The 14,106-nt window shown below is 36.3% G+C and overlaps 1 pseudogene; it reads right to left on the reverse strand.

The window, feature by feature from the left end:
* Positions 1 to 7,815: 7,815 nt before the first annotated feature.
* On the reverse strand, positions 7,816 to 8,433 carry LOC109489869 (annotated as a pseudogene).
* Positions 8,434 to 14,106: the final 5,673 nt, after the last annotated feature.

A 14,106-nucleotide genomic window follows, 5' to 3' on the forward strand; every position in this document is an offset into this window, starting at 1 on the left:
CAGGAGGCAAATGGACTTGTATGCCAGACACCGAGCAGCATGGCCAGAACCATTAGCTCTCCAGAATCCTTCAGAGCAGATACCGTTTCTCCTTCCCAAATGAGGAGACCAGAAAGGAAATTCGATTACACAGTTTCCTCTGGTCGGTGCAGAACTCAAAGTCAGTTTTTTCTCTTTAGAAACACGTGTCCTTGTTTTTATAGACCTCTCTGGGAGGCATTACAGCATCAAGATGAAGAGCTTATGCCCTGGAGTTAAACATGAGGCAGCTAGCCCTTGGTCAGAAGTGGGATAATGAGTATGTCACATTATTTCTCTAAGACTCAGTTTCCTCTTCTGGGGTTTGTGCCCATTTAAGGAATTAAACATGTTTAGGGGTTAGCCATAATTCCTGGACATAGGACACACTAAAAAAAAATGGTATCTATTTTTGTTATTATGTGTCTAAACAACATGGTCCAATTATGTTTATATTATATATAACTTGCAAATATAATTCATTCCTGAGTTTCTCTCTTGCTTATGAAGCAAAGCTGCATCAGCTACCAGGAAGGGCCCTCAAACCTCTTACAATATAGTATCCCCTCCAACTAAATGTTGAACGAATTTTTAAAGGATTTTATTTGAAGGCTCTTGTCCAGAATTCCAAATTGTTTCCATTTGACATTTCACTAATATCCTGCTGATAGTGGAGGAATTTGGTACTCTGGGTGGGTGGATAGGTGATGGTTAAGGGTACTTTTACAAATTATTTTTAACATTACCAAAGTAAAACACGATATTACATACAAACTTTTTCCATTTGTAAATCATAGGAAATATATGTTAAATATAACTTAGCTATTTTTTAAAAGATTTTAGTTATTTATTTATTTGAGAGAGAGAGAGTACGAGTAGGGTGGAGAGGTAGAAGGAGAGGGAGAAGCAGACGCCCGCTGAGCAGGGAGCCCGATGCAGGGCTCGATCCCAGGACCCTGGGATCACGACCTGACCTGAAGGCAGATGCTTAACTGACTGAGCCACCCAGGCACCCCAAAATACAATTTTCAGTAAAGTTATAAACTCAGTAAGGTTCATAAAACAAAAGCAAGTTAATATGGTAATTGCAACGTTGTTGGGATTGAGTGTGTTCACTCTACTGCAGGCCATGTCATGTCTCAATTTGCCTACCATCTTTCTTGATTTGACTTACTGTGTTGCACGTGTCACTTAATCTTCCCTTGATGTGAATAAATCATTCGTACAGTCAGCCAACATTATTTATGTCATTAGCCCATAACGTTAAAGATACCATTATGTATTACAATGTTGGACAATGAAATTTTGAGATAGTATTTGATAAAAATGATCATTCACATCATCAGAATATGCTTATATCCTGTTTATCATAGTTTATCTTCATGGGGCACCTGGGTGGCTCAGTCGGTTAAGTGCCCAACTCTTGATTTTGGCTTAGGTATTGATCTCAGGGTTCTGAGATCAGCCCTGCGTCAGATTCTGCACTGAGTGTGGAGCCTGTTTAAGATTTTCTCTCTCCTTCTCCCTCTGCCCCTCCCTGCTCATGCTCTCTCTCTACAAAAGAAAGAAAGAAGTACAAAGCACGTATTTAAATATTATATTTCTACACTGTGGCCTATTAGATATCCTAACAACCATACACGGAAAATCTCTAGAACCTCCTGTAAATTCTTTTTTGAGCTTCTGAGAGAATAAGGGAGGTCAGAGAGCCTAAAATACCACGGGGGACAGGAAACCAGTATTCCAAACAGCAGTGATGCCACCTGCTCTGAGTGTGTGTGCCACTGTGCCTACCTCAAGGCTTGCAGGTTAATATTAGTGTGGGAGGCAGGAAATGACACTTTAGGCTCCCTTGATTGAATCCCCCGCAAAAATCTCAGACCCTCACAGAACTATAGCTTTGCTGAAAAGGATCAGGAGAACAAAATAGGTTTTCTTATAAAAGGGAAATTTTTATCTGTATCAGCCTATGGTCTCAGAAGGGGAAAGATCTTTTCACAGATAATTTATAGTGATTAATTTTCTCACACATAGATTTAGGATTTGGAATAGTTATGTTATTGTCATGGTTCAGGAAATGCTGGAGTTGAGAAATTAAGATAACATGATTCCAAATTGATAGCTCCCAGGGGAGCCTGGCAGGAGCAAAAGTAAGTCTCTTCTGGAGAGGTATGGCCTCTGCCAGACAGCTCAGCGGTCTCATTCCATATCCTGTGTCTTTTGATCACTCTTTCATCTTGTTTTATTTTACCATCTATTTTACTATGTCATGTGGAATTTCCAGGTCACTACTTTTCTCAAGCTGTGCCTAACCTGCTGTTTAATCCATCTGTTGACTTTTAAAGTTACAATAATTTTATTTTTTTTATTCTTAAAAGTTATTTTGTGTTCTCCCTGATAAATTTTTTGCTAATCTTCCCACTCTACCCTTATCTGAGACTCAGAATAAGTGGAAGAGAGTGTATGGGAAAAAACCAACAATAATTCGTCAACATTGGGTAGATAATCGTTTTGTATTTTATCAGGTTGCTACAATCTGAGTTTCTTGCCTATCCTAATTAGTTGTGTTTTATTGTCACTACTTCTCACTCATGGTGAATTGCTTCCTTGTGTGAGTACTGAAGTATTAATTTATGAGTGCTGTGTTCTTAGAAGGATTTGTATTTGCCATTCTAAGGTGCCAGTGCAAAGTAGTAACCTCGAAAATGCATTTAATCCCTTGCCTTGGGTTTCCATAACCAGCAAGTAATAATTTCAACTCAAGGAAAGTGAGAATAATCTTATTATAAATTCTCAGGTGTTCAGTGTTTCTTCAAAGAAATTTGCCAGGTGAGCAACTTCCTAGCACATTCAAATTTATTCACTTGCATGAGGAAAAGTAGACCCGTTGCAGAGCCGGTTTTTGCCACATTTCCTCCCAGTCCTGCACACACGTCTGTTCACGCATTTTGACTGAGGAAAATATTGTTCTTCATTGACTTTGAGTGTCAGAAGAAATGGGCTTCAGTTGTTCAATTTTAACATCCTGCTCCATATATTTGATAAAATTCAATTCCTGGTTTTGAAACAAGAATAGCAGAAAGCAAAAAACAGTGAAAACACAATTTTTTTACTTTACATAGTTAATGTAGAGTAGTTCCTTTGTCCACATTGTTCGATGATCTGTTCAGGAGTCCAGAACAGTATCCGGAACAGAGTGGATTCATTTGTTGATGTTGAATATATGATCTCATTTCTATGTGGATTCTAAAACAAAACAAACAAACAACAATTCATAGAAAAAGTGATCAGATTTGTGGTTACCAGAGGGAGGTGTGTGGCGGGAGGGGGGAGTGGAGGAAAGTGGTCAAAGGTGTAAATTTCCAGTTATAAGATGAGTAAGTACTAGGGATGTTTTGCACAACGTGGTGACTACCGGTAACTGCTGTGTGATATCTAGAACTGTTAAGAGAGTAAATCCTAAAAGTTCTCATTTAAGGAGAAATGTTTTTCTTTTTCTCCCCATTTTTTAAGTTCTACTATCTATGAGATGATGGATGTTAAATAAGTCAAAAGTCAAACAGAAAAGGATAAATACCATATGATTTCTCTTATATGTGGAATCTAAAAAAAAAAAAAAAGAAGTGAATAAACAAACGAAAAGCAGAATCTGACCTATAAATGCTGAGAACAAACTGATGGTTACCAGGGGGTAGGGGGTGGGGGATGGGTAAAATGGATGAAGGGGAGTGGGAGGTACAGGCTTCCAGGTATGGAATGAATAAGTCACAGGAATAAAAAGTACATCACAGATATAAGACACATACTTTTTTTTTAAAGATTTTATTTATTTATTTAACAGAGATAGAGACAGCCAGCGAGAGAAGGAACACAAGCAGGGGGAGTGGGAGAGGAAGAAGCAGGCTCATAGCAGAGGAGCCTGATGTGGGGCTCGATCCCATAACGCCGGGATCATGCCCTGAGCCGAAGGCAGACGCTTAACCGCTGTGCCACCCAGGCGCCCCAAGACACATATTTTGAAAATCAGTTGTGCTCCTATATGCTCATCACAAATTAGCCTTTTAAAGTAATTAAAAGAAGGATACTACTTATAGTAACAACAGCAAAAAATAATCAGGGAAAATATAACAAAAGATAAAGTCTTGTGTGTGGAAAAACATCAAACTTTATTAAGAGAGATTAAGGATATGATACCACATTCATAATGATACGATACCAATCAGTAACATAAATATATAATGTCAAAATTACTCTATGAATTTAAGGCAATTAATAATTTCCCACAGAATTTATTAGAAAAGTCCACAATCTTAAATTGTATTTGAAAGAGATAGTTGCCAAGAATAACTAAGAATATATTAAAAAAGATTAATGTGGAGAAATGTTTCCTGCCTGATCTAAGGCCTATAAGCTATCATTACTGGTACGGAGATAATTAAATATCTTTATTTATGCAATAGAAAACAGAGCCCTGCAAAAGAACTTAATAAATAGGTAAGCATAAAATATGATAAAATTGGTATTGTTTTTTGGGGAGCCTGTGGTATAAATATCAATTGTTAGTAGTATATTAAGAAAAAGTAAAATTGAACCTCTACACCAAGACAGAAATTAATTCTGGGAAATTTTAAAGATCTACCTAATGGGATCCAAAAAAAAAAATCCCTTAAAAATTAAGATTATATTGAAGAGTGCTGGCTCTTTGTTGAATTTTTCCGTACTCTATTCCAACCTGTCGTGTTTTTTCTACATATGGCAGAGAGCTGAAAGTCTTAAAACTACTTTTCCTAGATTTCATTACCAGCTAGTTTCCATTTTCTCTTTATCACCTTTCTTTCTTCCATGGTCGTAGCTGGGCCTTGGTGGCCTTACAGCGGCAGGTGTCTCTGGCCTCTGTGTGGAGGAGGGAAGCCCCTGCCTCAGTGACTTCGGTCTCCTGAGCTTCTCCAGGACACAGGCAGGAATACAGGCTCCTGGCTTTGCACCTTTTGTTGGTAGAATCATCCTGGTGGCAGCGGCTTCAGGGTTAAAGCATCCAAGCTCTTGCGGACTCTGGGTTGTCTTCTTATCTGTTTTTACTTCTTCATCTTTCCAACATTTTGTAAACAATTCACTGCATTACCTTCACTCTGTTTGAAACACTTGGAGGATTTCTCTTTTCCAGACACACTATTAACTGATGAAAAGGAAATACACTTACAATCATAGATGTCCTTTAAAAAAATGTGAAGTATGAATCATAGCATCATAACCATTACATTCATGGTAGCGATTATCTCCAGGATGAGGAAGAAGAAGGGATTATCTCCAGGCAGGGCAATCTCCACAGGCTGTGGGTGGTTATTTTTGATTGCTTAACCTAAGTGGTACGTACATGTGTAACTTTTATATAATATCTTATATATATTAATGTCTGAAATCTTAAAAATGATATATATTACTGTTACATGTGACATATAAGAATATATAATGTAGACTTATTAAGGATACATCTTCAAGCCACAGAAGTCAATATTTTCTTGTTTAAGAAATAGGTGGAAAACAATTTGACTATGTCCCGGAATCAGCCCTGTTTCTGGCCTTGCTCCCTATAGCGCCTTTTTACCAGGACAGAGAGATCATGCTAATATTTCAGTTGAATGCTGTCAGTCCTCTGCTCAAAACCTTCCAATGACTCCCATCTCATTCATAGCTAAGCCAAATCCCTACAACACCTTCTAAGACTCTCCATAGCTGGCTTCTCATTACTGTTCTGACAACTCTATTCATCTCTCTGTTCTCTCAGCTCTGGCCACAACGGTCCCTGGCTTGTTTCTTTTTCTTTCTTTCTTTTTCTTTCTTTCTTTCTTTCTTTCTTTCTTTCTTTCTTTCTTTCTTTCTTTCTTTCTTCTTCCTAGATTTTATTTATTTATTTGTAGGAGAGAGAGAGCGCGCCCACAAGCAGGAGGAGCAGCAGGGAGGGGAACAAGCAGGTTCCTTGCCCAGCAAGGAGCCTGATGTGGGACTCAATCCCAGGACCCTGGGATCGTGACCTGAGCTGAAGGCAGATGCCTAACCAACTGAGCCACCCAGGTGTCCCATCTGGCCTGTTTCTTGAACGTATCAGGCAAGCTCTTACCCCAGCAGAAGGATACTCCTCCATCTAATATCTGTATGGCTAATTTGTTAACTTTTCAAACCATTTTTACTCAAAGCCCATCTTCTCTGAGGAGCTTTCCATGGATATTCTTCCCTCAGGCATTTCTAATCTCACTAAGCATCATTTTTTTCCCTTTTCGTAATTATTTTTTTAACACGCCATCTATTTCACTTACTTTCTTTGTTAATTGCTTCTCCACTAGATCACAAGGGAAGAATTTATTGCAGGGAACATGACTTGGCAAGAGTAGGCATTTAATAAGCGTTTGTTGAGTGAATAAATGAATGAATGGGTATCATATATTCTACTGTGGTCAGGATATATTGCAGTTGAATTTTTGCTACATCCTTTGTCAATAGCCTTTAAAATTATGGAGTATTTAAAAGAAGATTGGAGGAGGACTCAAAAAACCATCTTTAGAAAAAAATCTATGAAACATGAAACTATTTCATTAAAGGTTGGAGATTGAATCCCAATTTCCTTTGTACTTAGCACTGATTTGAATGATTCTTTTTATTTTTAAAACCATTTTCAACTGGTAGTGTTAGATTTGTTGTGCATTCATAGTCTTAATTTCCATTAAACTAATTTTTTGGTGAGCTTTTTATTCTTGTAGCTCAATAGCATATACAAAAATTAGGACCAAATCTACCTCTTGTAACTAGCATGACTGTTTTATAGCTATTGAAATAGATTTTCATGTAAATGAATATTTCTAGGGTGCTTTATTAAAAAAAAATCAGGAAAATTGCATTTCTGAGATAGTATTTTTAACTGAAGGTTTGATGGAAAAATTTACACATATTTCAAAAAAAAATCTCATCGCCAAATGCTTCCAGTGAAGATTATTTGCAGCCAAGCAGCTTCCTGATGACAAAAATATTAAAATATCATTATGTCATCTATTAATAAAGTGCTACTTTTGAAATTTTTTGACACACTGAAGTAGGCTATCTGTGCATTATGCTGGTAATCACTCATGTGTTCAGTATTTATAATCTGAACATTCATCCTAAATGGGTTTCTTTACAGTCTCTTACTATTTATTTTTATTTAGTTTTTTTCATAAGAAATATTATAAACTGAAACTACCATAACTGGAAAATGTTACAGCAATAAATACAAAGATGTTATCCTGTTTCTCTCAGCTGAATACACAGGCATTTTAACACTACTTTTCTGACCATAGAGGAATTTTCCTCACACTTCTATCATGGAGGTATTTCTTTAGTTGTTATTGGTGATGATAGAGGTAATGACTGTTGGTATTGCATATTTGGAATCCCCCACTAAAGCTTTATAATCTATGGAAGGCATGTTCTGGGTTATAAACAAATATTATTAAGGAAACTATGTATGGTAATTTTGCTTTCTTTTTCCTTTCAATCATTATCACAGGTCATAGCTCTCCCTGGATGTGACAGAGACTGACAATCAAGAAGTCTAAGCAGAGTCAGAAATGTGGTAAGAGAAAGGAAGGAAAGGAGAGGTACGAGAAGCCACCCCCCCAGCCATTAACCCTCCTGCTAAGAGGGGCTGGAGGAAAGCCTCAAACATCTGGAAGTACAGGTCCTGAAGAAAGGAGGTGGTGGGTGAACCTGAAGGAGGAGTAGGTCAAGGACGGGTGGCCACCTTTCTGTAGATTGGGACCCACCATCTCAGGGGCAGCAGCTTCTTAGACCAGAGACACTTGCGTCATTGTAGGCGATGTATAGAAAGAAGTCTTCATGGTGTCCCTGGTACAGTTGACCCATTGTGGCACTGGTGGGTGGAATGGCATTGTTGACAAAGAAAAACAGGACACCCTCAGCTCAGAGATGAATTTGCTTCCAGATCAAGAAGTAGACCTGACCAACCGTAGGGGGGTCTGGGTGGCTCATTTGGTTAAGCAACCGACTCATGATTTCAGCCCAGGTTATGATCTCAGGGTCATGAGATTGAACCCCACATTTGGCTCTGTGTTCGGCAGGGAGCCTGCTTGAGATTCTCTCTCCCTCTGTCTCTGTGCCTCCCCGCCCCCGCTCGCATGCGCGCGCGCTCTCTCTCTCTCTCTCATATAAATAAATAAAACAAGCTTAGGAAAAAAAAAAAAAGTGGAAGTGACCAACTGTGAGATGAAAAGGCACCAGTTATTTCTTTTTGTCCAGGTCTCCTATCTGAGCTTTGGGAGCCTTTTCTACTATCACCAGAATCCAGTCCAGGTATTTCTTTCCAATCTTCTCACCCTCAGGGCAGCACTTCTTGAACGGATGCTCCTCTTTATACACAAACTTCATCCTCCCAGGAACTGGGCTGAACCAGCCTGAGCTGAGGGAACCGGTGGGATGGGGTGTGGGTGGGAGTGGAGGAGCCCAAGACAATATGTTTCTAAGTTCACTGCAAATTACTCCTCATAACGCCCCAAAGGAAAACTCTTCTATGTTAAAAAAAAAAAAATGTGTAGCAGGGTATGATTGAGAGACACCACCCCAAAAGACAGAGTTATTGATGTAAAAGCTCTGTGTAGACACAAGAAGACAGAGCTAGTAAAATAACAATAATAATAACTCATTTTTTTCATTTATGAGACACTTAACAGTAAATTGCTTACTTTTAAAGTATCTTGAAAATATATAAAAGGGAAAGTAGCTGAAAAAGTATCATCATTTCTACCATACTGGGGAAAAAAAAAATCCAACTGAATTTAAAATGTTTAGCTGACACTTATGTGTGAGTGCTATGGGAGAGGCTTACAAAGAATAGAAAATATGATGTTCATTTTTCTGTTGTTTATAGTGTAGCCATGAATGAAATAAGGAATAAAAGTGAATCAGAAGAAAGAACATACTGTTTCATTCATTCATTCATTCATTCATTCATATTTATTGGTGTTGCTTATATGTAACTTGTATCAATTTGGAAGTTTTATTGTTTTCATTTTATTTTGTTTGTCTTAGTACTTCAGAGAAAAGTGTTTTGAGATTTTGTCTTCCTTCTTTTCTTTCTCCTTCCTTCCTTCCATCTTTGATCTTTTCCTCCTTTCTTTTCTTTCTGGAAATGTCTTCTTGTTTATATCTTCCTTATAGAAATATATTTTTAACTAAAAGCAAAGAACAAGGAGATAAGAATATGACATGGGAAAAAAGACAGTCTTGTCAACAAATGGTGTTGGGAAAAGGGACAGCCACATGCAAAAGAATGAAACTGGACCAAAAATAAACTCAGAATGGATTAAATGCCTAAATCTGAGACTTGAACCATAAAATTCCTAGAAGAAAACACAAGCAGTAATTTCTTTGACATCATCCATGGAAATATTTTTCCAGATATGTCTCCTCCAGCAAGGGAAACAAAAGCAAAAATAAACTGTTGGGACTGCATCAAAATAAAAAGCTTTTGTCCAACAAAGGAAGCCATCAACAAAACCATAAGGCAACCTACCAAATAAGAGAAGATATTTGCAAATGATATATCCCATAAGAAAAGAATATCCAAAATACATAAAGAATTTATACAACTCAACACTCAAAAAATAGTCCAATTAAAAATGGGCAGAAAACATGCATAGACATTTTTCAAAGAAGACATACATATGGCCGACAGACACATGAAAAGATGCTCAACATCACTAATCATCAGGAAAATGCAAATTAAAACCACAAGAAATATCACTTCATACCTGTCAGAATGGCTAAAATCAAAAACACAAGAAATAAGAAATTTTTTGTCAAGGATGTGGAGAAAAAGGAACCCTCTGGCACTATTAGTAGGAATGCAAATTGGTGCAGCCATTGTGGAAAACAGTACGGAGGTTCCTCAAAAAATTAAAATTAGAATTGCCATAAGATCAAGTATTCCATTACTAGGTATTTACCCAAAGACTATGAAAAATACTTATTTGAAAATATACATGCCTCTCTATGTTTATTGCAATGTTATTTACAATAGGCAATACATAGAAGCAACCCAAGCATCCATCCATAGATGAATGGATAAAGAAGATCTGGGATATATATAACAGAATATATAGATGTGCATATATGTAATGGACTAGTACTCAGTCATCAAAAAGAATGGACTTTTGCCATTTGCAACAACACAGATGGATCTAGAAGGTATAATGCTAAGTGAAATAAGTCAGTCTGAGAAAGACAAATACCTTATGACATCACACCTATGTGAAATTTATGAAACGAAACACACAAACAAATAAAGGGGAAAAAAAGAGACAAACAAAAAAACAGTTTTTAAATACAGAAAATAAACTGGTGGTTGCCAGAGGGGAGGTGGAGGGGGGTGAGTGAAATAGATAAAGAAGGTCAAGATTTAAAAAAAAAAAAGCAAGTAACATTAAAAACAATATCTTTGGCATTTGATTTTTATTTGGAAAATCATTTCCATTGCATTGCTCTCTGTGATACTTTCTTAAACACGTAAAAAAATAATTTATATTTTTATTTATTTTTATCCCTTCTCCATTTATAAGAAGTAATGCTTCTTGTCTATCTTAATGTGTGGCATATGTATGCATGTGTATTTGCGTGTGTGTGTGTGTGTGTATGTGTGTGTGTGTGTGTGTAGGTGTCTGTGGGTGTGCAATTGTTTTGGAAGCAGAGGTCACAGAACCAACTGGATTTTGGTTTCTTAAATTCAATATCTATTAAAATTCTCCAAAAAAATTAAATTCTCAATGATATCAGTTAGATCATTGGACACTACATTTTAAATCATTCTTACAGGCTTAAAAACACTATTTATGATAATTATGAGATTTTGTAGTTCTGAAAAAATTAACAAAATGAACAGAATTATTTTTATTATTTTTACTACCACAGATTAAAACCTGTCAACATGTACGGATATATTTTTTTTTTTGCATTTTCCCACCCAAGTCTACATACAATTTTATATTCTGAATTTTGTTTTAACATTTCAATGGTTTTTTTTTTTTAGAGAAGTTTTAGTTTCACAGCAGAATTGAGCAGAAGGTACAGAGATTTCCTATATTTCCCCAATCCGACTCATGCATAGCCTCCTCCGTTATCAATATTCCTCAGAATTTTAAAATTTAAGTGGTGCCTATATGGCTCATATGGTTAAGCATATGACTCTTGATTTCATCTCAGGTCATGATCTCAGGGACATGAGATTGAACCCCAAATCAGCCCCGGCACTGGGCATGGAGCCTGCTTAAGATTCTCTCTCTCCCTTTGGCCATCCCCCCTCTAAAAAAATGAAAATAAAAAATAACTAAAATTTAATGTTCTATCATAAATATTCAAGTATCTTTCTGTTATATTTTAATTATTTTAATAGAGGTGTGCTATTATACTAACTTTTGCACCATAAACTATTAAATCAATCCCTTATTTTTACATAAGGATTCTAGTATCATAAATAATAGTAAATAAACATTTTGACATTTAATAACCTATTATTAAATTCCTTCCTAAGAATAAACTCTTACAAGTTTATATAAGATTCAGTCTGTGGTGAGCATCTATTTGGCCCATCATGTATGCAATTTTCACAGAAGAATTCTATGACTATACACACATGTAGCATTTTTTTATATAGCCATAAATTAATTTTAATTTTGGCTAATTCAGTAGATAATGTGGTCTTTTTTTAAGTGCGTTTCAATTTTTGTACCTCTAATAACTCATTCAGAGAAACTATTTTCCAAATATTGCCTTATTAAAAAAACCCAAGAAAACAAGCAGACCAACTTAACACCTTCAGAGGTTTTAAAAGTTATTAAATTCTGTGTATATATAAATGAATCTGTTATACACTTAAATAATACATATTATTTGTACAAGATGTGGGTTTAAATATCAGTTAAAAGCCAATGTGGAAATTGGAGGCAAGTTAAAAGAACCAAAAATGCAATACACGATTAGCCATGGTCTATTGAAGAGAGAAAGCAACTGTGATCTCAGTAAAAGATTCGTATTTACTAAAAGATTCAATGATGTTTCTAAAATATTCATAATTAATTCAATTTAGCATACCATTTCTTTGACTTTTCCTTCATATTTGCCTGCTCTCCCAAGAACCTCTGGGTCACTATATGTTTATACTATCACTGTGAATGTCCTGCTTTACCCACGTGGCTTTCATTGGATGACCCCGGAATTAACACAAAACTAGTGCCATCAAGATTAACAACAAAGAATGGGATGCCTTATCTTGAACTATGTAAGAAATGCTTCAGACTGTCAATGACACAGAAAAAAACAGCTGCAGGACAATCCAGTTTCTGAAAGCAGTATTTATAAATTATGCAGTGATAGTTATAGTGGTAATTGAGGGGGGAGAAAAAGAGTATAGCACCAGTCATAAAAGTGACAAGGGTAACAACAGAAGAATGCAATTGATAATTCTTTATAATTTAAGGAAAGAAAACTATTGAATTTATTTATTAGTACATGTTATATAGCGGAAGAAGAATTTAAAGTATTTCAGGGAAAGTTGGTTTTCTGCTTAAAAGAATATTGATTCTAGGAGTTTGATTTTCCAGATTTTACATGACAAGAAATAACCAACTTACATTTAAATTGTCAAAGTATATGTTTTCTTGACTTTTAACAATAAAAAATATTGACATTGATTTTAATTGCTGGGGTGCTACAAAAGTATCTAAAGAAAGCTAAAACAAATGGCTAGTTTTACAGACCTTCTGACAACAGGACTCAACACCAATTAGGACAAAGCCAAACTAAACATGATTCTCTTGAACCTGCTCCGAGGTTCATTAAATTATTTTGGTGGAGTCGGGGAAGGAGAGAATTATGAGGCCCAGGGATTTGGGGGGTTAATGTATTCTTTTTACTATCCTGGGCTTTATACTTAGCCTTATTATCCAAAGTGATTCAGTTAATGTCAAGAGTTATGAAGGAGCAAGAAGGAACATTCGTGGATGGGCGGTTTAATATGGGGCTATGTGCCTATGTTATTTGTCAAACTCTTACGTGGGTAAATAGAAAGCATATGCATGAATAATGTCTAATACTTGCTGTATCGCTTTATTCTAAAATATCAGATATGTTTTTTTATGCTTATAATTATATGTTCAAGCTTGATAGATTATAACGTAACTCTGTTTTGGATGTTTAAAGAGACACCCAGGCTAACGGTTTCAAGTTTAGACCTTATTGGTGCGTCAAATTTTACCTTTTTCAGAGAGCCCTGTCACCCACCTTGGGCATTACACAATGACAGAGAGGCTAGTTTAAGATAAGACAAAGCACATCAAGGGAAGAGATAGGGAAGAGAAGCAGATGACCAAGGACCATTGCTTGGGGAACGCATGTAGTTAAGAGGCAGAAAGCATAAAGATAATGTAAGATATAAGAGTTAGAAGGCGCTATAGATAAGGGAAAGGAATAAGATTACTTCTTCCAGTGAAGATAGGGTAAAAGGGCAGCAAAATAAGTGTATGATGGTCTTTAAGAATGGGAAGGCTTACCTAACAGAGAATGATGACAATACGCAGGAATACAAGGGCTTTTAGCATCAAGGCACTACTGACAGACCGATGAGGTCAGGGCCACAGAGTAAGTAAGAGTGCTGTGTCGCAAGGTGAAGATCAGAAAGATACAAGGAAATAAGCAAGTACAGATGGCTGATCTACAGTCTCTATGGCTAAAGGCCACCACGAACAAGATGGAATGCAAAAATTTGGAGAAAATTCAAGTGGGCATAAATGAAGATGACCTGCTTGGTTTATTATTCTTGGTCCTCTGCCCTGTTATAAATACTCATTGCAAACCCATCTTTCCAGAAGATAAATTAATTACATGACTGTTTCGTATTTGAACATATCGGGGAAAATAAAAATTATCTCTAAAAAGCTTTCCTAACATATTGATAGAGTATGAAATAAAAATCAAAAGAAAGTCAACATTTTTTTTCTATTCCTTTGATGGAGAGAGGGGAAAAAAACAGAAGGCTTTGACAAAGAAATG

Source organism: Ailuropoda melanoleuca, chromosome 7 (genome assembly GCF_002007445.2).
Source record: "Ailuropoda melanoleuca isolate Jingjing chromosome 7, ASM200744v2, whole genome shotgun sequence".
Classification (NCBI taxonomy): domain Eukaryota; kingdom Metazoa; phylum Chordata; class Mammalia; order Carnivora; family Ursidae; genus Ailuropoda; species Ailuropoda melanoleuca.